The sequence below is a fragment of the Syngnathus scovelli genome, unplaced genomic scaffold (assembly GCF_024217435.2).
Source record: "Syngnathus scovelli strain Florida unplaced genomic scaffold, RoL_Ssco_1.2 HiC_scaffold_29, whole genome shotgun sequence".
In the NCBI taxonomy this organism is placed as follows: Eukaryota; Metazoa; Chordata; class Actinopteri; order Syngnathiformes; family Syngnathidae; genus Syngnathus; species Syngnathus scovelli.
In genome coordinates, this window is record NW_026061381.1 from 840,840 (window position 1) to 867,527 (window position 26,688).

Consider the following 26,688-nt stretch of genomic DNA (forward strand, 5'->3'; position numbering starts at 1 on the left):
TGTTTTTCTGTGTGACTTGATTTTTTTTTTGCAGCATCAGCCACCAGCCAAGGACCGGATTGCGCGTTGCTTGCGTAACTTGTTTTCCTTCTTGCAGTTTGTCGATTGTGTTCGTGGAAAGTTTGTGTCGGCTTTACAAGAATATGTTAACCCTTGCTCTTTTGGTTTTTATGATGAACTTGTTGATGACGTGGTTTTCAGGACATGATCCGCTGGCGCCAGGATTCATTTTATGACTGTTTTTATTTTGATACTTGATGTCTGTTTTTGTGTGTACAAATGTCCGCTGTCAGCCGGGCTATAAGCTCACTGACAGGAGTGCGATGATTTTTGTTTGTGTTGCCGAGTGTGTGTGGTGGACAGTCAAGTATCAAGGACTTGGGGTGATGGTCCCGGGGCCCAGATGGTAACTAGAGGTTCCGCGGGCCTGGCTACAATGAGTGTGGTGATGAGGGGGGACGCTTTGCAGGTTCCTTTTGTTACGTAATGACACATTGGGTGAATGTGTCAAAGGGGGGAGTGGTAAAATAGAAATGGGTGAGCAGGTTTCAATTTGTAATTGTGATATACAAAGTTTTTTTTCCAAATTCACTTGTTTTCAAGCCAGGACATGCCAGAATTCACCCAGCAGTGATGGAAGGAGCAGAGGAAGACCAGTGACATCTGGTTGTGGTGTGGCGATGACAAATTATAGGATCGCTTGCCGAAGAATGCATCAGGTATCTGTGCCCTCGTGTCGTTGATAATGCCTGTGGTGGTTGTCCCCATTGAAATACAGAATCTCAATTGGAACCTGGAGTCCCCACTGGCGGGGCTCCTGAAGTGAGCCAAAAGAGACGTTTTGCCCCCGTGGTTGAGCGACGACGATCCAACATATATTGACGCTATAGGAGTGCCCCGGGGTGTGCCAGATAAGTATAAACTCGTTAATCAAGTGTCCTCGGGATTCGAAAGTATCTTCCTATGGATCACCCCCAATAAAAATGTAGACCGTATTAATTACGTTCATTACAATGTACAACTACTGGGTAATTATACAGCTGAATAATTTGCCGCAGTTCATGAACAATTGGCTGCAACGTCGTTAATGCCGTTCCAAAATAGAATTGCGTTGGACATGCTATTGGCTAAGGAACATGGTGTGTGTGGAATGTTTGGTGATGCATGTTGTACTTTCATCCCAAACAACACGGCACCAGGAGGCCGACTGACCAAGGCGTTGGAAGGACTAAGGACACTGAACAAAAAGATGAAAGATCATTCAGGCGTACACACCGATATTTGGTCTGATTGGATGAAAACGTTCGGAAGCTGGAAAGGCCTCATCATGTCTGTGCTTGTTGCTGTAGCTATTTTTACTACAATTATGATTGTTAGAGCCATAAGTAGGAAATGTTTAAGTTAATTGTATTGTGGTTTGTTTTTTATTTTGTAAAATTGAGTTAAGACGATTGACATTTGTTTAGGCATTTTTATTGTGAAATTTTGTTTTATTTTGAAAGTTATGTCGAGGGAAAATAACAATTAGCACACCAAAGTAAAGTCAAAGTCTGCTTTGTTGTCAATTTCTTCCCATGCCAAGACACACAAAGAGATCAAAATTGTGTTTTCCACTATCCCACGGTGACAAGACATATTACAAAACAAGAAAACAACACAAAAAGTAAAAACAAGAACGCACATACAATGAATAAACGAGCGACGAATAATAAATAAATTAATTAATTAATAAGAGGAGCAAAAATCATTCATGGGTTTTCCCAGTCCTAAAAATTTATTTTCCAACTGTTTTCTACCCTATAAAAAAAATATGTTGCCGAATATATTATTAAAAGAAATTTTCTTTGCAACTTTCTTAGAATTTATTAAATTGGACACCCAAAACAATATCAGTATATAGCCATTGATTTTCTCCGGCTGCACCTTCCACGCCTTTGTTTTGCGATGTTTCAGTCGCTGGGGTACTTCTCACTGGTTCAAATTGGTAGCCTTGTACCCCAAGAAAGAAATCATACTCTTCTTAATTTTCTTCAGAAGGTGAAGAATCATCTGAGGGAGTTTCGTCAGACGACATCGCTTCCACTTTTGTATCCGCCATTGTGCTTACATGGGTTTTTTTATCGATTACTCCTCAATTCGCGTCGAAAATTCACAACGGTTTCCAAAAATACAAGTCTTTGGTATGACCCGGCCAGGGTTTGACCCACAACCTTCCAGTCTCAGGGTGGACACTCCACCACTAGGCTACTGAGCTGGCATAAAAACAAAGCAATACAACTTCTGTACATTGTTTATACAACTTACAGCTGTTTGAGAGTTTACATTTTCGAAATATGATCATATTTGATGGATTTAATTTTGTCGTCTATATCAGGTTATTCCATACACCTAAGATAGACGTCTAAATTAGGTCTACACATAGAGAAGAGGTCTAATAGATAGTAGGGAATGATGTGCTGATGCCCTCGCGCTGAGTCAGCATGGCAAAAGCAGAGCGGAGCCGTGACACGTTTACAATTTAAAATGTTTAAAAATATAATAAAATGGTAAAACATAAAATTATAAATGTCTTGTGCGGATGCCCTGGGCTGCAGGGGAGCACGGCAAGAGCAGAGCAGAGCCGTGACACCTTTACACTTTAAAATGTTTAAAAAAGTGTTTAAAGTACAATAACATATTTGAAAGTATAATAGAGTGTATAAAAATGAAATTATAAAAGTCTTGTGCGGATGCCCTCGCGCTGGGTTGCGGGGGCATGTTAGCTGGCCAGCACGCAACAGGAGAGAGGAGCCAGACACGTTTACACTTCAAAAAAGGTTAATAAAAATCTTGTGTGGATATTGTAACAATATATTTACTGTTATTTTAGTATTTATTTATTTAAATAAATTAGAATGTTTCTGAAAGTCAGTTGGACTTTTTACAAACGTGTTTAAAGGTACAAAAAAGTGTTTAGAAAACAATTAAGTGTATAAAACTACAATAAAGGTTCATGAAAGTCTTGTGTGGATATTGTAACAATATATTTTAAAGGGAAATGTGCTTTCGGCAGTTTGCAAACATATTTTTAAGGTTGTGTTAAACTTATAATCATATTAATATAATATCTAGTATTGGAGTGCTTGTGTGGATTGGTGGGTGGCGAAGAATGTGGAGGCAAACTGCATGAACTTTTTTCTTCGAAGTGTTGTGGAATAGGCCTAGACAGGGAGTACCGGACGAGAACACCTCAAGGTCGGTGAGAAACGAGAACAACAGCACGTCTATGTGGTCGGGCTTCGCAGGCGAAATCCAACCGCCAGATTTCAGCGACACCTAGACGGGGAGGAGATGGCCATCGACCAATCATCTCACAATGTTTTGCATGCTTTAATATTCATATTGTGTTTCTTTAAAACTGGGCAACCCGGAAGAATGTGTCGTCTTTTGGTGGTCACATAAACGCACGAGTTTTAGTGTGAGGGACCCGGGACCCAGGCCTGTATTAGTGCACTTTGTCAGGAATAAACAATTGGTAAATTTGGTCTGATTGATCTACTGGTCTTCTCTTTGACAGAACGAACTCGCAAAATTGTTAGGTGCGCCAGTGTGTGGATTAGGACGTAGCAATTTGTGTGTTAAGTGTTGATCACAATTTGGAGTCAGATCAATAACTAAAATCCGTAACCTAACAATTTACTGTTGTTCATTTTCTTATTTATTTAAGTAAAGAAGTTTTTTATGTGCTTGTACAAATTTGTTAAACTTGATTTATTTTCTACCAATATCACATGTAGTTTTTTTTACACATGTAAAAAAGCCGTTTGGAGCTCCTCTTCCTCTCTGCCATCATGCAGCCACCACGACTCAGAGTCATCAGCGCTGCTGAACGAGAGCGCGCGCGGAGGGGGGCGGGGAATTAACAAATAGAGCATGAGAGAGCAGTGTGGGGCTCAGACACGCCAGACAGTGAAGGAGGAACGTTGTTGCGCGAGCAGTATGATTTAACGGGGGTGGTGTACTGAATTTGGAGAAAATAAACTGAAACTAAAGTATCGAGCTCATCACGCAAGTATTGATCAATACCAATACCAACGTTGGTATTGATACTATCGATATTTAAGATCGATGCGCCCACCACTGCTGTATTGTTCAACATTTTGGCATGTCTGTTCACGTCATGCGTTATGTTAACAAGTCTTTCGGTTAATACTATTATCTGAACGCAATTGCATTTTAAGTGTTGAGAAAAGTATTGTGCTATAAGTTATTGCGTGACTACAATTGTGTGTACTCCCCACACTAGGGCAGTGCTTCTCAATTATTTTCTGTTAGGCCCCCCCACGCCCCCCCCCCCCCCCCCCCAACTCTCGGGCGCCACTGTAAATATTTTCTATAAAATTATAATAGGTACACCTCGTTAGCTAGCCTGTCGCCACACATGTCGAGTGCGCTTGGCGCGTCAGAGTCATCAGTGGCGAAAAATCCCTATTTTAAGTACGACTCCAGAAATGTTCTTTTAAATGCAGCGTTCCTTTTCTTAGAAGTGGTAGCCTCTTCTTCGGTCTCCTTATTGGCTTTTTTCCCTTTCCGAAGAAGCTTTCCAAACTTCTCTGTTTCGTGGTCATTTTTGCTTGCCTCGCGGGCTCGACTTGGGTGACATGTCACGTGACCGAGACGAGCGTCATGTGTGAAGGGAGACGGCGACGGATGTAATTGGGAGAGAATCGCCATTTTTAAAAATATTTTTCCAAATAAATTCTTACTTATTTTTGCGGGCTCGACTGGGAAAACATGTCACGTGACCGGGACGAGCGTCTTGACCAGAATAAATTGATCGTCGATTAAAAATCGTCGGGGGGTTGGGGACCCCTTTCATATACTACACATTGAAACAATACTTTAGCGACTGTATTTGCTATAAACAAAATAAAAAACTGGGTCACGTAAATCGGCGGATGACGTTGCTTGTAATGATTTTCAACATCCACGAGGTGTCAGTGCTGAGCGACACAATCAACAGATAGGGAATGTATTTGCAATAATTTAATAAACCGGGTCACCTAAATCCACGGGTGACTTCGCTGGTAATTAGTTTATGCATCCACTAGGTGTCAGTGTTGAACGACAGAATCAACAGCTAGGGAACTTATTTGCAATAGAAATTTAATAAACTGGGTCACCTAAATACGCGGATGACTTTGCTGGTAATAATTTTCAACATCTACCAGGTGCTGAGCGACAGAATCAACAGATAGGGAATGTACTGCTTATCACCCAACATGTTGCACATTTAGCACATTTAGGAAAGACCGAGTTACTTTTTCTGGTTTTGTTGTAGCTTATGTGGTTATCAAGCCAACGCATGAAAGAAAAACTAAATACGGCCGAATAAATTGACACCCGTAAGGCGGCGGGCCCTGACAACATCCCGGGTCGAGCGCTGAAGGACTGAGCTGGGGAGCTGTCGGGTGTCTTCACGGACATCTTTAACGTTTCCCTGCAGCAGGCCATCGTCCCCTCGTGTTTCAAGGCTGCCACCATCGTTCCTGTGCCAAAGAAACCTGCACCGTCCTGCTTCAATGACTACCGCCCTGTGGCACTGACCCCATCATCATGAAGTGCTTTGAGCGGCTGGTCATGGCGCACATCAAGTCTGTTCTCCCCCCCACCATTGACCCTTTTCAGTTTGCGTACCGTGCCAAGCGGTCCTCTGAGGATGCCATCTGCTCTGCCCTCCACTCGGCCCTCACCCACCTGGAGAGAAAGGACTCATATGTGAGGTTGCTGTTTGTGGACTTCAGCTCTGCCTTCAACACCATTGTGCCGCAGCGACTCATATGCAAACTCGACGAGCTGGGCCTCAGTACCTCCCTCTGCAACTGGCTACTGGACTTCCTCTGTCAGAGGCCTCAGGTGGTGCGTGTTGGCGACAAAATCTCCGCCAGCATCACGTTGAGCACGGGGGCCCCATCCATCCATCTATCCATCCATCCATCCGTCCGTCCGTCCGTCCGTCCGTCCGTCCGTCCGTCCGTCCGTCCATCCATCCATCCATCCATCTTCTTCCGCTTATCCGGGATCGGGTCACGGGGGCATCAGCTTTAGGAGGGACTCCCAGACTTCCCTCTCCCCAGTCACTTCATCCAGCTCATCCCGGGGATCCCAAGGCGTTCCCAGACCAGCTGAGAGACATAGTCTCTCCAGTGCGTCCTGGTTCGTCCCCGGTGTCTCCTACCGGTCGGGCATGCCCGGAACACCTCCCCAGGGAAGCGTCCAGGAGGCATCCTGATGAGATGCCCGAGCCACCTCATCTGGCTCCTCTCAACGTGGAGGAGCAGCGGCTCTACTCCGAGTCTCTCCCGGATGACCGAGCTTCTCACCTTATCTCTAAGGGAGAGCCCGGACACCCTGCGGAGTATACTCATTTCAGCTGCTTGTACCCTGGATCTCGTTCTTTGGGTCACGACATTGATACTAATACATAACTAATTACTAGAACTAATACATTTAATATAATGACGCAACACACAATTTATACACGGACAACTAAATATAACTAAGTGGTGAAATATATTATCATAATGTGGATTAAATTAATTTAATTCAATGAAAAAAAATTAAACAATGACTATTTTGTGCATTTAACTTTAAACTTTAATAATAGAACATTTTAAACAGAACAATAAACAAGTAACAAGAAATACAAACAATAGAACAAAAAATAAAACAAAATTACCACAAAAACCCCCTCTGGGGGAAAATTAGGGCCGTCGGGGAATCTTTGGTTTCACGTAGTCAATGGAACCCTTTTGGTGGCATTTGTGGCGTCCATGAGCTCTCTTTTTATTTTAAAGGCCACAACATGAAACGCCTCTTCTTCCAGTTTCTGCGTAAAGAAGTGTCATGATAATTTATTAAGTGTTTAAAACACCACGAGAAAACATGATGGATGGATGGATGGATGGATGGATGGATGGATGGATGGATGGATGGATGGATGGATGGATGGATGGATGGATGGATGGGTAAGTAAGTAGGTAGGTAGGTCAGACAGACAGACAGACAGACAGACAGACAGACAGACAGACAGATAGATAGATAGATAGATAGATAGATAGATAGATAGATAGATAGATAAGATGGATTGATCGATCGATCGATAAATTAAAACCTAAAACAGTTTGATTAATTTAATGACCATAATGTCAACCACAATGATTTTATACAGTTAAGGAAGCAAGTGAAATTGTATGTCTTCCTGATAGGGCTGTATCTGAGACAAAATCTTATAAAGTTGATGATCCAGATTTTGAGAAAACTCCTAAAACAGAATCTGACTTCAGCCTTGATGATGATGAGCCACTGATAGCAGTGCATCCCAAGTAAATAACAGTATTGATTCAATTTAGAATACCTTCGTTTATACACATAGGAAAAAACTGCTTGCTTTTGGTACCTTTATCACAGTATTTTCTGTGGAGTGGAGCTCCACGCCTCCGGAACAGGATGTCTTCAGGTGCGTCATGGACAGCCGCTGTCCGACTGTTACCTGGAAAAGGTTGGTCTCTCGCCACCTGACCACCTTTATTTCCCTTTGATCCTATAATGAAAATGTCAAATTAGTACTAGCTGTTGAAATGTAGATCTAGACTACAATTACTAAGGCAACAAAGCTAGAGACATACTCAAGAAACTGGTGTCAAATTTCTGTCCTACAAAACCAGTGTCTTGCATGTTTAGACGTCTCCCTCCTCTAATATACATGATTGTATGCAAACTGCATGGGTGATATTAGAGGAGTGAGCTATCTAAAGCTTGGAAGGGATCAGGCCTTGATGCCCTAAGGCAGGGGTCCTTATATTTCTGACACGTAACGGGTCCGTGGTGCAAAAGAGGTTGGGGACCACTGCCCTAAGCGACCTTACTCAAGTAAAATGTGAGTGTGTGTGATATATCTATATTTAGACACACACACACGCACGCAATGTTAGAGGGAGAAATTGTTTACTTTTTTTAAACAAAAGATGCCCAATAGGACCGAAACCCCACGTGTCAGCACCATCTTGATGGCGGATCTAAAACAGAAAGAGATTAATAAACATCAATACTTCATGAAAGAGAGGTAGCGAAAAGAGAGAGATTGATTTTACAGTAGAGACAATGCCGTCTGTCGTAAACAGGACATGGCGGATGTCCTTCAAGGCTTTGTCAATGCTTGGAGGGTACAGCAGAGCTGTCCCCTTCACCTCCAAATCTGGCGTCACCTCCATCCCTCCAGCCACGTAAATGGTGGTGTTGTGCCGGGAGAAGAGGACCCCTTCTTCTCTTCCCCGGCCACAATTAATAAAGCGAAAAGTACTTCCGACAGAGATGAAATTCTCAAACAGAACAAATTTGCACAGATGGTGGCCATCACAGAAGGCCACCACTGTGTCATAGTGGGAGGCCCCAGCCTCCACCGTGCCATCCTCTTTTAGGACCCATCTTGTATATTTCGTCATGGTTTTTAAGGCCACCACTTTGGCCGTGAGCGCCGCCGGCAATTGATGGAGCGTCCAGAGGTTTTCCACTTTGAAAATAAAAATAATAACTGGTCAGCAGAGATATAATTATTATAGCACTTATATATGGTTTAATTAGTCTACATAATGACAGAAATTGATTTCATAAAATAGCTGTCAAACTTGGATCAAGGAGAGGACTCGGATGCAGAGTGACAACAAAAAAGGAATTTATTCTAACAGGCTGGAGTCAGCAAAAAAACAAAAGAGGGAAAACGAGGTGGCAAAAAACAAAAACTGAAATACACAGAGCTTAGGCTTGATGACAAAGGTTTCTTCAATAACTAGGTTCTCAAAAAGGACTCTTTAACTGACGATCGCTGGTGCTCTGGACGGGACAAGACACACTGGCACAAGACAAGGGGAAGACTCTGACTAAATACACAGAGAAGGGTAAGGGCACAGGTGCAGACAATTGGGATTAAGGAAGGCAAGCAGACTGACGCACAGAGGAAGGACCCACGAACTGAAACGAGAGGAGAGTTACTTATCAAAATAAAACAGGAAGTGACAATACGACAAAAAAGACAAAACAACAAGGACCTACAAAACATAACGGCATGAGACATACCTCTGGCCGCATAATTCCCGAGTGACTTCTTCGAAGGGCTTCAAAATGTCACAGGCCTGCTTTATTCCCTCCCATTCCTCTGGTGTTAGGATTGATAATTTTGGATTTGCAAGTGCTAAAGTTGTAATTATTGCATCTTTGTTCACAAGAGTACTTTGGATCATGTAGAACAGGGGTGCTCAATACGTCGATCGCGATCGACCAGTCGATCGCCAAGCTACTACTGATCGATCGCATGACGTTTAAAAAAAAAAGAAAAATGCTGTATGCTAGAATCCAGCCCATCGCTTGATTGACATACAGGTAGGCCTGTCGGGAGGCAATCACAGTGAACCGCACATGAGCAATAGACAGTGACTACAACCCCTCACCGCAGCATGTTTAACGGCCACGCACACACAAACCGCCAACGTTTATAAGCTTATCAACGCACGCACTCGCTTTTTTTCTTTTCTCCCAGCCGGTGTTACATGTCAACTTGCTCCCATGTTAGTATCTTGCTCCCCGTCTCGAGTTACGACTGTTAGGGTAAAGCGAGTTGCGCAGTTTTGTGTTTCGCGAAAGAATTTCATTGTACGAAGAAAAGTGCTTTCCTTTTGTACACATGACAATAAACACTTTGAATCTTGCAGATTTGTCACAAGCGACGTCGAACTTGCCTGATTGCAAACTGTTCAAATTCTCAATAAAAACGTTGAACGAAATGTCTCGTTTACATTTTGGACTGGCTGCAAGAAATAGCAAACACTAAAAAAAAAAATGAAAAAATAGAACAGTTATAAGCGGGATTTGAACCCGTGACGCAAAGAAATAAAGCACAGCTCACTTGCCACCGCCTAAACCGCTGTGCTATCGTACACGCACTGCAACAGGAACAAATTATCTTAAATATAGCCAAAACTAAATTACTCGGCGAGGGTACGTGTTGATGTGATGCCTTGTGTCTACCCGCCCATGTTAACTGGCTCCTCGGAACCAACTTGACATGGTCGCGTTCCCAGGCTCCACACCAAACTCGCAGCAGGGAATCATGCATTTATGACATGATCAACTTTCTAGACACATAAGGAATGGGTTCAAGCACTAAAGCAGTGGTGTTATATTGATCGGCTTTGTGTATTAATAGGAGTGTGGAGAGAACAGAATTTCACAAATGGTTGTCTGTCATGCGATGCGACGCGTGGTGGGTGAGCGGTGTGATATACAAAGGTTTACCGCTGAAAAGATGGTACACTTGCACAGCCCCCCAACCAAGGATGATTTACTGTTCTGCTAAGTTTAATATCAGAGCACTCTTTGCACAATGTTGACATTCAAAAGTCTTTAGAGGCATTTGAACACACGCGCGCCCAATGTTCAAGTTTGTTTGCACCACCATGTCAGGGATGATGTCATTGCATGGATTTTGAAATAGTAGTGTAAGGACCGTTAAAATGTGATGAATAATTAGAGACAAACAACTGAAAAGTCAATAAAGGTGAATTTTACTTGTGTAACACAAACATAATGTAATACAATACAACATAAATTAGACTCGCACGAGGAAGCTGTCTCCCTTGACCAATTGCTCATGATGGAGAACTCCGAATGGAATACAACTTAACAGATCAGGTAAACATCTTTATTTAAGTAGCTTGGTGAGGAAGGCAATACGTAACTTTCAATAAAAAGAAAAAAAAAAAGAAAAAAAAAGAAAAAAAAAGGCCAAATACACAAAGGGCAACAGTAATCCTTCTCCACATTTGGTTCACCCACACATTTTGAATGGTACCACATGCAGCAAAAGGAGCACTCTATTTGTGGGGCACAAAAGGAGAATATACATTCTAACAAAGTGTAAAGCTCATCTGGACGTTGTCAGGTCATACCCAATCGACTACTTCTTCCAAATCTTCCGCCCCACACACTCTACAAATATTTGACAATTCATCTGCAAAATATAATATGTACATACTTCATATCAAATAATCCCAGGTTGTTGTTTTGTGGAGGGGATCTATACAAAATACGCAATTCCTTGCAGAAAAGGGAACAACCATTTTCCCTTCACACACTTAGTTTGAATGTTCAAGTTTGTTTGCCCCACTGCTTCAGGTATTCTGAGAGGGGAATTCACAGGGGCCAATTAAAAACATTAAAAATGCTACCAGGTGTCTCGTTAGATTGCTAGGTTGGGGAGATAGTTACATTTATTTTTCACACCTGTGTATTACTAGTTTATAAAAAGGCCCCAAAAATCATAAAAAAAAATTCAGTCAGTTTAGGAGACAGAGACACAAAGACATATAGAGACAAACAAACAGGTAGTGTTATGGCTACTCAAGCAAGGGTGTTAATGCTACCCCTGGTAATTTGGATGTAGTTATTCAAAGACAAAATGATATAGCAGAACTCATTGTCTCACAGCAAAATGTATCTAAATTACCTGTGAAAGAAACACATGTTTTTGATGGTTATCCATTGGCATATCAGTCGTTTATTCATGCATTTGAACACTTAATTGAAGATAAAACTAAAAATGATCAAAACAGACTATACTATCTCGAACAGTTCACTTCTGGTTTGCCTAGAGATCTGGTTCGCAGCTGTTTGCACAAGGGAGGAGGCAGGGGCTATAAGGAAGCAAGAGACCTGTTAAAAGAGAACTTTGGGAATGAAGTAAAGATTTCTGCTGCTTACCTGGAGAAAGCTTTGAATTGGAGAGCGATTAAAGCTGAGGATGGGAAAATGATGCACGCATATTCAATGTATTTAAGAGGATGCTGTAATGGAATGCAAGACTTACAGTATTTAGAGGAACTTGAGATCCCAACAAATCTAAGATTAATCGCATCCAAACTGCCCTACAAGCTCAGGGAAAAATGGCGGGCCACAGCCTATGAGACACAGCAGAGAACTGGAAGTAGAATCAGATTCCATTACCTTGTGGATTTTGTGGAAAAACATGCTAAGATGCCTTTGGATCCCTTATTTGGAGACATTCAAGACCAAAACCCCACAAAAAGGCCCATTCCGAGATTCCAACCAAAATCAATCAGAGGTAAAAACAGCAGTTTTGCTACTTCAGTGGCAGTGAACACACAAACAGGAAACACTGTAAGGCAATCAGCTCGTCCACCAGTAACCCCTCAAACCTCACCCAGTTCTAACATCTCTTCCTGTGGATTCTGCAAAGGAAGAGATGCTCTGATTGATTGCTCATTTTTCAAAGCAGAGGCACATGAAAACAAGGTTGAATTCCTAAGAAGTCATGGACATTGTTTTGGTTGCCTGTTGAAAGGTCATTCAAGCAAAAATTGTAAAAGGAGATTAATGTGCTATGTCTGTCAAATGAAGCATCCTACTGTTCTCCATATTAACAATGCAATAATTCCCAAACAGACTAATCAAACAACAATCGCCACTGCTGAGACAGAAGAGACCCCCATAAGCAGCGCTCTTGTTTCAGCAGGCAATGCAACCGGGGCCGGGAGAGAGCCAGCACTGGCAATTCTTCCTGTCAGGGTTAAGGTGGCAAAAGGGGACAGGTATATTCAAACCTATGCCTTCCTTGATCCCGGCAGCGCAGCAACATTTTGCACAGAAAAATTAATGAACCAGCTAAAAGCAAAAGGACGCAAAACAGAAATACTTTTGCGAACAATGGGGCAGGAAAGGCCGGCAGGGACCTATGAGGACAGACGACTGGAGGTGGGGGACTTGGAGGGCTGCACATATCTCGACCTGCCAAACGTTTACACACAAAGTAATATCCCTGTCTCAAAGGAAAACATTATGACACAAGCTGACATGAAGAGATGGCCATATCTCACTGGCATCCAGTTAAAGGAGATCGAGGCGGATATTGACCTCCTCATTGGAATTGATGTTCCTCAAGCAATGGAGCCGTGGAACATAATAAACCGTCATGACAACTGACCCTATGCAGTTCATACCTGACTAGGATGGGTGGTAACTGGACCACTCAATGTTGACAGTGTTGCAGAATCTGGGCCCATTGCAGTGTCAAGTAATAGAATATCTGTTGTTGAGTTCAATGATTTACTCATAAGACAATATAACCAGGATTTCTCTGAAAACATGTATGGGGAGAAAAATTAGATGGCAGTTGAGGATTAACGTTTCATGGAGATTGCATCCAGCTCAGCATTCCTTAAAGATGGCCATTATCATCTACCACTGCCTTTCAGGGATAAAGCCAAGGTCATGCCTGATAACTATCATGTGGTAAAAGAACGCACACTGCACCTTGTGAAAAGGTTCAAGAAAAATAGAACATATTCAGAAGAATACACCTCTTTTATGGAGGACATTCTCCAAAAAGATTATGCAGAAAAAGTTCCACCTCAGCAGCTTCACAGAATGGATGGGCATGTGTGGTACATCCCACATCATGGTGTTTACCGTAAACAAAAGCTCAAGCTGAGAGTGGTGTTTGACTGTACATCCTCCTTTCAAGGAAAATCTCTGAATAAGGAGCTTCTCCAAGGTCCAGACTTAACAAACACCCTCATTGGAGTGCTATTAAGATTTTGACAAGAACAAATAGCAGTTATGGCAGACATTGAGGCAATGTTTTATCAAGTGCATGTTGAAGAAAAGGACAGAGACTTCCTTAGGTTTTTGTGGTGGCCAGAGGGTGATATCAGCAAACCACTTTGTATTTACAGGATGAAAGTTAATCTCTTTGGCGCTGTATCATCCCCGAGCATTGCCAATTTTGCCCTGCATCAAACTGCTGATGACAATCAGAACCACTACTCTGATGAAGTGATGAAAACAATCAAAACTAACTTTTATGTAGATGATTGTCTTCGATCTGTGGCCACAACTGACCAAGCCATCAAGCTTGTCAAAGATCTAACTGAAGCCTGCAGCCAGGGAGGTTTCACATTGACAAAATGGGGCAGCAATAACCATAAAGTGTTAACAAGCATTCCTGTACACCACAGAGCAAAAGCAATCAAGGAACTGGACATTGATAGAATAAAGCTGACAGAACAAATCTCAAGCTACTCTTTTATTTTTGTGGTGACAATTTCTGGAATGCAAGAGTAGCCATAACACTGAGAGTCCTGAACCAAATGAGATACAAACGCTTGCAAATCCTGTTTCAGGGCCGCAGCAGGCACTTGGCATCTGCATCTTAAATTGAAGTTGAGGATTCTGGGTAGTGTGGCCGAGCGCTTTACAGCACTGGATTAAGGCTCCGGTCTCTCATGAGGAGACCGGTGAAAGAAGGCACACATATGTGTGTGCAGGATACGTTTCCAACTGAGAAGCCCAGAAGTGCTCCAAGTGACCATCGGCAAACGCCATTTGGATTCCACAATTGTTTCTCAGTTCGATGAGCTCTTCCTTGATGTTGCTATCATCATCAACATCTTCCATATTCTGCTTAAAAGGGTGCCGGATCCAGTCGTCACAGGGTTGTAGCTCTCCACACGAGAAGTAGTCATCAAATGAGGTGCACAGTATCTGCAGATGCTCAACAATTTTTGAAACGAAATCTGGATGTAGGGAAGCATCCTCTGTGACTGTTTCTTCAAGGGAAGGAACATTTGTCAAGTTCCCTTTCTTTACACGCCTAATCCACAAAACAATTTTGTCTTTGAATGTCGCCAACTTCTCACTTGCAATCAAAATGTTCATCCCTCTTCCTTGTAGTGAGCGATTTAGCTCATTGAGTGCTGTGAACACATCAGCCAAATAGGCAAGCATTTGAACAAATTCAGAATCGTCAAAATATCCAGTCAGTTCTTGTCCCAGTCCGTGGAGAAACTGCTGAATTTCTTCTCGCAATTCAAACATACGAGATAGCACACGCCCACGTGTCGGTATGGTACAACAGCACAGTGTGTTCCTGACCCACTTCCTCACAAAATGACTGAAACAGTCGATGATTCAGAGCACGACCACAAATCATATTCACAATCTTCACACAAATCTTCAAAGTCTTTTTCAGGTCTGGGGTCAATGTTTTTGCTGCAAGAGCCTGCCGATGAAGAAAGCAGTGGGTAATCTTCAGGTCAGGAATTTCTTTTCTCATCAATGCAGCAAACCCTGAACAATTGCCCAGCATGGCTGGTGCACCATCAGTGCATATCGAACCAATCCTGTCAAGATGAAGTTGGTATCTTGTGGAGAATTCTTTTATCATCTAGGGCTTTCGATGTTGTCTTCAGACAGAAGAGAAAACCTTCTTCCACTTCATTGTTCTTAACTTACCGGACTAATACCAATAGCTGACAACAATTTGACACATCTGTTGACTCATCCACTTGTAGGCTAATCTTTACTGGACTGGCCTTGATGTCAACATCAACTTGCTCCAGGATATCATCACTCATGTCGATGATTCGGTTACGGATTACATCATTTGATAAGGCACTTGTTGCAGTTTTCTCGCAGCTTCCTGACAGAACAGTCTTTGCTATTTCAAGGGCACACGACTTGATCAATTCCTCGGCAATTGTATGGGGCTTCTTTGACTTAGCAACCAGGTATGCAACTTGATAAGAAGCGTGTAGTAAAGGTTTCGCTGTTGGTGGATTTTCACCAGTCAAAGTCAAAGTCAAAGTCAGCTTTATTGTCAATTTCTCCACATGCCAAAGACACACAAAGAAACCGAAATTTCGTTCCCCCCTATCCCACGGTGACAAGACATGGCTCACAACAGACAAACAAGTAACAAGTATAACAGTGTGCAGTGTGTCAGCAAAGTGCCAGCACGATCAAACCTAGCTCTGAACTTGAAATGTTGCAATATCATTCCCTGCATCCTTGCCACTATGTTTGTTCTTAAAATGTTCATCGAGCTTTGATGGCTTCAAATTTGCGTTGGAGGACATGGTGCTGCATAGGATACACTGTGGACGTGTACCATCCTTCTCAGTAACACACGTGAAGCCATACTGAACATAGTCATCATTCCACTTTCGTTTCTTGGACAAACTGAAGATAAACCTGGAAAACAAGAATTTTGTTATTTTTTGTTTTTTATGTGCAAGAGGGAGACAAAAGGCAAAGCTCCCTGTAATGAGTGTCTCCTCAACTTCAAAGAGTAACAGAGCAAAATTGAAGTTACAATAAAAGTGTATGTTATGACTGTATTACTTTATACAATTGACTTTGTTTTGTTTATCTAAATACTGGTGTAGGTCTACAAAAGAAAAGTATAGTGTGCATGTCTGTGATACATGTCTATACATGGTGTAATATTGTGCATGTATAGTTTACATGCACAATATCACACCACATTACATTGTAAACTTTTACATGTTTGATTTTTTCAAAAACATTTATATAAACTATGAACACTGAGAGGTTATTAATGATTATAGCATGGCATTGTAATTATGAGAAAAGCGTATTACTACTAAATATACAGCACGAGTCAGTACACATACATACCTTCTTAGGTCGACCTCGGCTGATGACTGAAGAGAAACTAACAGTGTGAAGCCGAAGCAGGCTTATGCAGTGAGTGACACGTACTAGACACGTTGTGATCAATGTTTTCTGAGTAACTGAGTATACCTGTCAAAATCATGTTAGCTTCCCAAGTTTTTATTGTGTATTGTTATTCGTTTAACAGTACTTAACTTTATTACTTACAAAATAAATTAAAACTACATAAAATACGAATAATAAATGAATAAAAATTATTATATATAATATATATTAAATAATTATTATAATAATAATTGGTTTACTTTACAGCTATAAGGCTTAATTAGCATTATCCCTAATGACAATTAACACAATGACTTCTCGATTTCCAGAATTCTTCACTTTTTCCGGTTACCCCACCATTATCCCCGAAAAATGGTAAATTTCCCCAGGGTATCCTCGCACCCCCTAGGAAGCATTCTTGCACCCCTAGGGCCTTTCCAACTAATCTAATCTGACCATTCAGGAAAATCTGGAGAAGCCAACCGAAGGGATATAGAGACATTTGGATATTGAAAGTCGTTCAGTCTTTTGCTGAATTGTTTTGAGTTTTGTACATTTTGTCACTTTTATTTTTGTGAACCATATATGTGATGATGCTGTAATGGTGTTATTGAAATATTGATTGGTTTGAACAAAATCAGTGAAATGGTGCGAATTTAAAAGTGGATTTAACTGAACTCATATTAGATGTACTATTACCGTATTTTTCGGACTATAAGTCGCGTTTTTTTTTTTTTTCCATAGTTTGGGTGGGGGGCAACTTGTAATCAGGAACAACTTATATGTGAATTTTTTCACAAATGTTCAAAATTTAAAAATCCGCGATGTAGTGAAACCGCGATAAACGAACCGCGATGTAGTAAGGTACTACTGTAATTTGAACTGCAAGTGACGTCAGCGGCACAGCGGTTGTTTACATAAAGGACAAAGGATTCGATCACAGGATGACGAAGATGACGAAGGGCCCCACGTTTGAAGGATTTAATGATTTGGAGTGAGACAAGGTAACATATAGAGTTATTAAAGACAACTATTACATAAATAACATGTTTATAAAACCATCTGTGTCACTCCAATTCATAAAATCTATCGATCGTTCGATACGATAGCAACAACAGGCTAAACGATAGGTATGCTAACGTGACAAACACAAACGAAGAGCTGAGAATGGGCCTGACGTAACATATAGAGTTATTATAGAGAACTATTACATAAATAACACGTTTATAAAACCATCGGTGTCGCTCCAATTCATTAAATCCATCGATCGTTCTTTGTCAACAACGGGTGCGCGCGGCTGACGGCGCTTGCAATTCAAAATATTCCACAGGCCCTTATAACGATATATAAATTATATTTCAAATAACTATTATATAAGCAATATTATAAAAACCATCTGTGCACTTTAAATGATTAAATCCATCGATCAAATTCCTCGTCCTTTGTCAACAACGCCGCGCGTGCGTCCTGACGTCAGCCTCGTCGTTATTTCACAGATCTACTATATAACTATATTGTAGCGTTAATAAAGTACAAGGAAAGACGTGGGTTTGGTAAACGGCTCTTTATTTAACAAAACAAACTTCCAAGCGTGTGGAAGAGAGCTCCATACAATAGGACCGGGCGTGCGTAAAAGCCATGTCCGAGCCCCATGCACCGTCCGCGGACAGCTACCCGGCCGAGTGCCGGCCCCCGACTTCGATCCACGGAGGTGAACGAGAGCTCAGTAGAGCTGGACCGGGCGTCCGTAAAAGCCATAATAGTTTTTCAAGCCTTTTATGTCACTCCAAATCCTTAAATCCTTCAATCTCTGCGTCTTCCGTGTCACTTTGAAACAAAGCCGCTAATGATGCCGGTAGTACGTACGTGGGTACGTTTGTCCTTTATGTAAATAACCGCCGTGCCACTGACGTCACTTGAAATTCAAATTACAGTATGCTTTGGTACATCACGGTTCTCCAAACTTTCTTTCTGTTGCTCGATTACTGTTTTCGGCTGCATATTTTACAACTTGAAGTTTGTTACCTGCAAAATATGAGTTTCTTTTTGGTGCCATTTTTCTTAAGCCCTTCCCATTTAGAGCGCCCTCATCCAGTTTCGTCTGAAAATATATATTTTTCAGATGTAGTTTTTTTGTTTTGTTTATTTGGTTGTTTCATCAGTCAAAGTCTGCTTTATTGTCGATTTTTTCATATGCCAAGACACACAAAGAGATCAAAATTACGTTTCCACTATCCCACGGTGACAAGACATAGTACACAATATGCATACATGTAAACAACACAAAAAAACAAGAAGGCACAAACAATGAATAAATAAGAGTGATGAATAAATAATAAATAAACAAATAACATAATAAATGTAAGAGGAGCAAAAATGGAGCAAGTGTGCATACAGCAGACAGTGGACTTGGATATGGCGCTTTAAAGTGTTAATTGCTTTATTTGATTTTTTTCTTTATTTTTTATGTTTTGAATATGTTCAAGATAAAGATATAAAAGCATGTTAAGTGATCAACTATACTAAAAATAACATGTGAAGTGGTCAACTATACCTGTAAGTAAGTGATGTGTTAATGATCAAATAAAAATTTGTGAAACAAAACATAAGTCGCTCCTGCTACAGTTCAGTAGTTGTTGGCTTGTTGAACTCTTGTTTTGTTAAATAAAGAGTCGTTTACCAAACCCACGTCTTTCCTGGTACTTTGTTAATGCTAGAATATAGTTATACACTAGATTTGTGCGGCGCACGCGTGGCGTTGTTGACATAAAGGATGAGGAATTTGATCGATGGATTTAATGATTTGGAGTGACACCGATGGTTTGATAATACTGTTGTAATATGATAGTTATTTGATACATACTTTATATATTGTTGTATGGGTCTGTGGAATAATTAGAAATGCAACTCACGACGAGTCCGACATCAGCGGCGCGGGGCATATGCGGCATTGTTTACATAAAGGACGGTCGATGGATTTAATGAATTGGAGTGACACAGATGGTTTGATAAACGTGTTATTTATGTAATAGTTATTTGAATAACTCTGAATGTTACGTCAGTGTCACGTGCTGGCGTCACCTGCGGCACGACCACGCCCTTCTTGTCAGCGGAATCGCTACCACCTGCCACGGCTCATTAACGGCGCTATATCAGCGCTGCCAGCGCAGGCCCTCGTGTCAGCCTGTCCCGTGATGCTGCTTTGCTCAGCCCCCTGTAAGCCTGACTCGCTTACCCGTTCGGATATTCCCGCAGAGGTGCCTGTCCGCCCCAGCCAGAGCGCCGCTCCGGCGCCGGCTACTCCCACCTTTCCCCACAATAAAGTCTCTGTCGCTACGCACTTGGCTGTACTATCTGCTCCCTTACAGTCAGGCCCGTTCTCAGCTCCTCGTTTGTGTATATGTCATGTTAGCATACCGTATCGTTTAGCCTGTTGTTGCTGGTCTGTTCTTGGTGTTGGATTTTGACAAATCAATTTGTCCCAAAAGTGCGACTTATACTCCGGTGCGACTTATATATGTTTTTTTTTCACTTTATTGTGCATTTTATGTCAAGTCAAGTCAAGTCAAGTTTATTTGTATAGCCCTAAATCACAAACAGTCTCAAAGGGCTTCACATAGCCAAAATTGACAATTATTCTCAAAGCATCCCCTGATCATAAGCTCCCAAAAGGGCAAGGAAAAACTCAAAAAACCCCTACCAGGGGAAAATGAGAAACCTTGAGAAGGGACCACAGATGGAAGGATCCTCCTTTCAGGATCACCAGGTTATAATGGATGCAGAGAGTACACAAGTAATACATAATATGAAAATCAATGATAAAAAAATGGATGTCGGAGGTGTCCTCGATTGTCCTGGCAGCGTCCTCAAGGGGGCCGAGCCGCAGCTCCCCCATCCCGAACTGGTCCCCGAGAATCCAGCCAGCCGCTATCTGCTTTTGAGCCACCTAACCCCCTCCCCAGCCGGGGAGGAGGTGGGCAGAGAGAACAGAACAAACTCCGGCCAAATCGGCCATCACAAGTTAGTTAAAGGCCATCTCATAGAAATGTGTCTTTAAACGTGTCTTAAATGTTTCTACTGAGGTAGTAGTTCTAATATCCATTGGTAGGGCATTCCAAAGCTCTGGAGCCCGAATAGAGAATGCTCTAGACCCTGCAGACATTTTCTTGGCCCTCGGTATAACTAAAAGACTAGCGTTTTGCGAACGAAGGTTACGAGACGGAACATAAGGAACGACTAGGTCGACGAGATATGAAGGCGCTAAGCCATGCAGTGCTTTATAGTTTAGTAGAAGAACCTTGAAGTCACATCTTAAATGGACCGGGAGCCAATGTAATTCGGCTAATATTGGGGTAATGTGATCAAATTTTCTTGACCGTGAGAGCAGCCTCGCAGCGGCATTTTGCACTAACTGTAGACTTTTAATACTGGATTTAGGAAGACCAGAGAATAATACATTACAGTAGTCCAGGCGCGACGTGACGAACGCATGTATAATAGTTTCCGCATCCCCAGTCGAGAGGATAGGACGAATCTTAGCAATATTACGAAGGTGAAAAAACGCAATCCTGGTTATATTCTTAATGTGTTTTTGAAAGGAGAGCGTTTGGTCAAATATTACGCCGAGATTAGTTACCGTATCACTCTGAGTGATAGTACGGTTATCTATAGTTATAGTGGTTTCCTTAAATAAATGTTGATAACGAGTAGGACCAATTATCAACATCTCAGTTTTATCCGGGTTAAGACGAAGGAAGTTGAGAGACATCCATTGTTTAATCTCCGCAAGGCACGCCTCGAGATTACAGCAGTCCTGTGGATCTGTCATCGATAACGGCATATATAATTGGGTGTCATCCGCGTAGCATTGAAAACTAATATTATATTTACGTATTATGCCCCCAAGCGGAATCATATAAATATTAAATAAAATCGGTCCGAGTACCGATCCCTGTGGGACACCACAAGTAACATTATAAAGCTCAGAGGACGTATTACCATGGACCACTCGGTGCGTCCTGCCTGATAGATAGGAATTGAACCAGCTTAGTGCTGACCCTGAGATACCAACACAACTTTTAAGACGCCCTAATAAAATATCGAAGTCTACAGTGTCAAAGGCAGCACTAAGATCAAGTAGTAACAATACAGACGACGTATTTGAATCCATAGCTACGAGGAGATCATTAGTCACTTTAGCAAGTGCTGTCTCTGTAGAATGATTGGCTCTAAAACCAGACTGAAAAGAGTCATATCGATTATTATCGACCATGTAATCAATAAGCTGCTGTGCTACTACTTTTTCGAGAAGTTTTGCTATGAATGGGAGGTTTGAAACTGGCCTATAATTACTGAGACAGTCCGGGTCAAGATTTGCTCGCTTAAGTAGTGGTTTAATAATAGCGGTTTTAAAGGCCATTGGCACTATCCCAGAGGAAACAGACAGATTGATTATATTTAAGATGGACGGTCCTAAAATTGGAAATAATTCTTTAAGTAGTTTGGCTGGAAGCGGGTCGAGTAAACATGTTGTTTGTTTAGCCGTACTAACCAATTTTGTAAGCATTTCAAGGGACACGCTTTTAAAATTTGAGAGGGTTATTGCATGATCCCCAGCGCTAGTAACCGGCGGAGCGATTGGCATGGTATTCTTGATCTCGTCCCTAATGGACTCAATCTTTTGAGCAAAAAATTTCATAAACTCGTCAGCTGAGTGGAAGGAGCTATCGGGGGTCGGCTGGCGCAGAGTTAGCTTCGCCACTGTATCAAATAAGTATTTAGGATTATTTTTATTAAGATTAATGACTTGCGAAAAATAACGAGTTTTTGCTAAAATAAGCGCATCTTTATATTTCAGGAGGCTGTCCTTCCATGCCTGATGGAAAACCTCAAGTTTGGTTAAACGCCATCTGCGCTCATGCTTTCTACATAATTGTTTAAACGTACGTGTTTCATCTGTGAACCACGGAGTTGGCCATCTACGGCGAGTTTTCAGACGTAGCGGTGCCACAGAGTCGATGGCTTTTAATAATGTCGCATTGAATTCATTTGTAAGATTATCGATAGAGCCACTGTACGCGGGAAACATGGCGGTTGCCGGCGACAGTAACTCAGATAGCGCAGTTGCAGTCATGGAGTTAAAATTACGGCTGCTATAATTCTGATTGCTCTCTTGTCTTTGACAAGGAACTAAAATTTCAAATTTTATTAAAAAATGATCAGACAGAACAGTAGTGTATGGCAGTACTGTTATATTTGAGGTTGCTAGTCCTCGGGATAATACCAGATCTAAGGTATTTCCATTCTTATGCGTTGCTGCCTGTACAGCTTGCGTAAAACCAAACGTATCGATTAAAGTTTGAAATGCCGAAGTCAGTGGCTCCGACGGTGAATTCATGTGGATGTTGAAATCACCCATGATAACTATATTATCTGCATTTGTCACTAGATCAGCCACAACTTCTGAAAATTCATCCAGGAAGCCAGAGTAAGCCCCGGGTGGGCGGTAAATAACAAGATAGAATGACGGTAACGCAGTGGATCGCACAATGAGAGCTTCAAATGTTTTAAATACGTGAATTGAGCGAGGCCTAAATCTAAGCTCAGAATTTGAGATGAGGGCGACACCCCCACCCTTTTTTCGAGGACGAGCCACATGCGAGCTCACAAAATTTGGAGGCGAGGCCTCGTTAAGTGGCAGCAGTTCATTAGGTTTTAACCAGGTCTCGCAAAGACCAAAAACATTTAGATTATGTTCCGTGATAAGGTCATTAACGAGAACTGCTTTCGTATGAAGTGATCTAATATTCATAAAACCGAATTTAAGTGTAATCGGTTGATCAGGGTGCGTATCTATCGAAGGATTTTTAAACGGGATGCGAGTAAAATTGTGTTCTCTAGGCCTAATATCACCTCTCAAAAGTTTATTAGGCCGGTGGGATGAAACGACCGTGGGAATTTGATGATGAGTATTTGTTACACATGTGAAGTTATCTAAAACAGGCACCGTTTCATCAGCAAGACCGGTCGGGACAGAGTGATTGGATTTGTCTACTACCCCAGTAGAAAGTGTGTTTATGTGTACTGCAGCACTATTTAAACTGTCGCGCTCTAGTCTACACGAGGAGCTATGTGTATGCTGAAAGTCTAGCCTAGCGCTAGTTAACTTTAACTTAACAGACTCCAAACCCATCCTCACAGGTGGTCTAATCACCTGTGCCCTGGCCTGCTCTAAAGTGACCTGTCATGAGTGGCTCAAACAGTAATCTATATTCCTAGAAAGAGTGAAGGCGCCTTCACGGTTAGGGTGAAGGCCGTCCTTCCTCAGCAGGTCGGGGCGGCCCCAGAAGGAGGACCAGTTATCTATAAAATACAGTCCCTGCTTTTTACAGAACCCAGCCATTTTATGGCTGGATATTATAATCAAATATTGTCTGGCCATCTTCCATCTGCTTGCCCCTGGAGAAGAGGCGCTGTTGCTGCGGGCTCACATTGAAGATGTCCTGCATTTTCACGCGGAGAGTCTCGTTTTTGGTCAGCCTGGAGAGGTCATCCACGGTTCGGGTCTCCTTCCCGTCTATGGTGCGGAGTTTGATCACATCGTCGCGCCGCCCCTGTTTTTAATACGTCTCGACAAAAATGAGCGGTTGAATGTTATTCTGTGGAGAATGTTGAGTTCTGAAAAAGGGGCGCGGTGGTTCAGACGGACACAATCGGAGTCGCCATCGTGCTTTTTCCGCAGCAGAGGCGAAAAACATCGGCCAGAGGACTAGTGTGTGCTCTCCGACGTAGTGCTGCTCAAATGCTGCTTTAACAGTCGCATATTTCTTTTTATCAGCCTCAGCTAATGGCAAAACTGTGAGATCCGCTGCATCTGCCATTGCATACAGGAGTGAATTCACCTGGTATTCTTCCTCCTTATTGTCGAGAGCCGTTGCGATGCCGAACCTCTCGAATCTGTGGATCCACCGCGGCCATTCTACCGGGCTTGAAAAGTCAAATGGGTCTAGGGGTGTCAGTTGCACAGCTGTCGCCATCTTTCTCTCTCTCTCTTTCACGGGCGGGACCTCAGGTGCACCGTTGCTCGCCTAACTTGCCTGTGTGCTGGTGCTAACAAGCTAGCACTCCGCTCGGGGCTCTGTCGTTGTCTTCGTAGCGGTCAATTTCGGTTCAAACTGCACTAAAACGTTTCGTCAGCTAACATTTTTGCTCAAACTACCGCGGAGACCTACAGTTCGCCACTTCTGACACCATGTATAATGATGACACTGGACACTGACGTGTTGCTTCGAGTTCTGTTTACTTCCAAACCTTGTGCCCACATTACATGCAATGCCTACGGCAGGGGTGTCAAACTCATTATTTTCGCGGTCCGCATTGTAGTCATAGCTTCTTTCGGAGGGGCATTATAACTGTCAATCCAAATAAATGTAAGAGCACCTCATATTATATACAGTAAAAGCTACAAAACAAACTGACAAATAACTCGTTTTCAAATCAGACGAGTGAAAACTGGTCAAATATTTTAAAAAAAGATATTAAAAGTGAAGACAATTTGCAATTCTAGTAATGACACACGAATTTGATTTGTCTTCGCGGGCCAAATAAAATGATGTGGCGGGCCGTATCTGGCCCCCGGGCCTTGAGTTTGACAACTGTGCCTTACGGGAATCCCTAAGCATGCTGGGAATAGTAGTCTTAACTACTACTACATAATTTAAAAATGATCTTCGCAATAAGTGATGCAAAACATGTCAAGATGCATAATGTTCTCTATGTTCCAAAGCTCGCTGGAAATCGGTACTCAGTGGGAGCTCCTACTAAAAAAGGAAATATAGTGCAGTTTCTAGAAGTCTTGCTACTACATACTACGTGGAAAAAATGGCACTCTTTTTGGACTCGAAGCTCAGAGAGCTGATGGACTTTATCAGCTGGATGTTGAAAGAGCTGTACCCCCATCATGGGCTGCAGGGGGCCAGGGGCCACAGGCCCCTATTGGGGGCCACAGGGCCCACAGGCCCCCATTGGGGGCAGCAGGGGGCCAGGGGCAACGCCCCGGAGGGGGCCTAGGGGCAAAGCTCCCTGGAAAGTCCCGGATTTTGGCCGTAAAGCAACCCCAAAAGCATTAATTTCATCTCTCAATTTCAACAGTTTTGTTAAACAAATATTCCTGCTTGGTGGGCTACCAAGGTGAATATAATACATCAAAATGGCACAATCAATTCTGGAGTTTTTCCTTTTGATGAAAACTGTTAATTTTTTGCAACATAGTATATCTACAACCACATATCTTGTTATCAAAGAACACTCATAATGCCTATCTTTTGGAAATGAATTGTGAAAGATAAATTTTAAAGACATGGTAAGCATATATATCAAAACATATGACAAATATATAAACACTGAAGTACCTTGCCACAGATTGTTGTGAGCGCCTTTATCCAGTCTTTCTTATAATACAATGAGAGTTAATCTGTGTGTTTTATTCAAAAGTTTATATAAAAATATTTACATCAATATGTACATGCTGCTGTGCAGTCATAATGTTCAGTTATTTTTCTTTCTTTTCTTCATCAACATTTCCAGCACATTCAGTCTGGCTTCACGCTTACGCTGTGAATTGGGAACATTAGTGTCTACTTGTGGAGTTGAAGTGCTGGGTTGTGGTGCTCTAGTAGTGGAGGACTGGGTGTCTGACGGCCTGGAGATAGTTAGTGGTGGTTGATGCACTGGGCCTGATGTATTTGCTGCTTCAGAGATGGACGATTATGTTCCTGTATGAGGATTTGCAGTTGTTGAGATCGAGGGGACTGATGTAGATTGCACCAATGTGTGTCCTTTGGTAGATTTGTCCTGCGTGGTAGTATTTGTAGTCAAACTATGCATTCTCCTTGATGTGATATTCTTAACTGTGTCTTTTAAGGTCTTTTTTGTACTCACTGGCACATTGTCGCAAATTAACACACAGTTTCTTGTCCACAACATCATGCTGGATATCTTTTCTCTTGAAATAAGTGACAGCAGAGGAATCCCTAGTTTTCACATGGTACTTCACTGTTTGAATGGCACTACAAGTCTCTATAGTCATACGACATGATCTAATGTCCATGATGTCATCGA

At 42.1% G+C, this 26,688-nt stretch overlaps 1 long non-coding RNA gene across 2 annotated transcripts; it reads right to left on the bottom strand.

Moving 5' to 3' along the window:
• Positions 1 to 6,613: 6,613 nt before the first annotated feature.
• Positions 6,614 to 9,571, bottom strand: LOC137839982 (uncharacterized). 2 transcript variants are annotated; one of them, XR_011086373.1, is made up of 4 exons: positions 9,115 to 9,571; positions 7,991 to 8,551; positions 7,439 to 7,582; positions 6,614 to 6,868 (listed from the first exon to the last, which is right to left on the bottom strand). It is a non-coding gene; the product is annotated as an uncharacterized lncRNA (long non-coding RNA). The 2 variants fall into 2 exon arrangements; XR_011086372.1 differs by having other exon boundaries at positions 7,991 to 9,571.
• Positions 9,572 to 26,688: the final 17,117 nt, after the last annotated feature.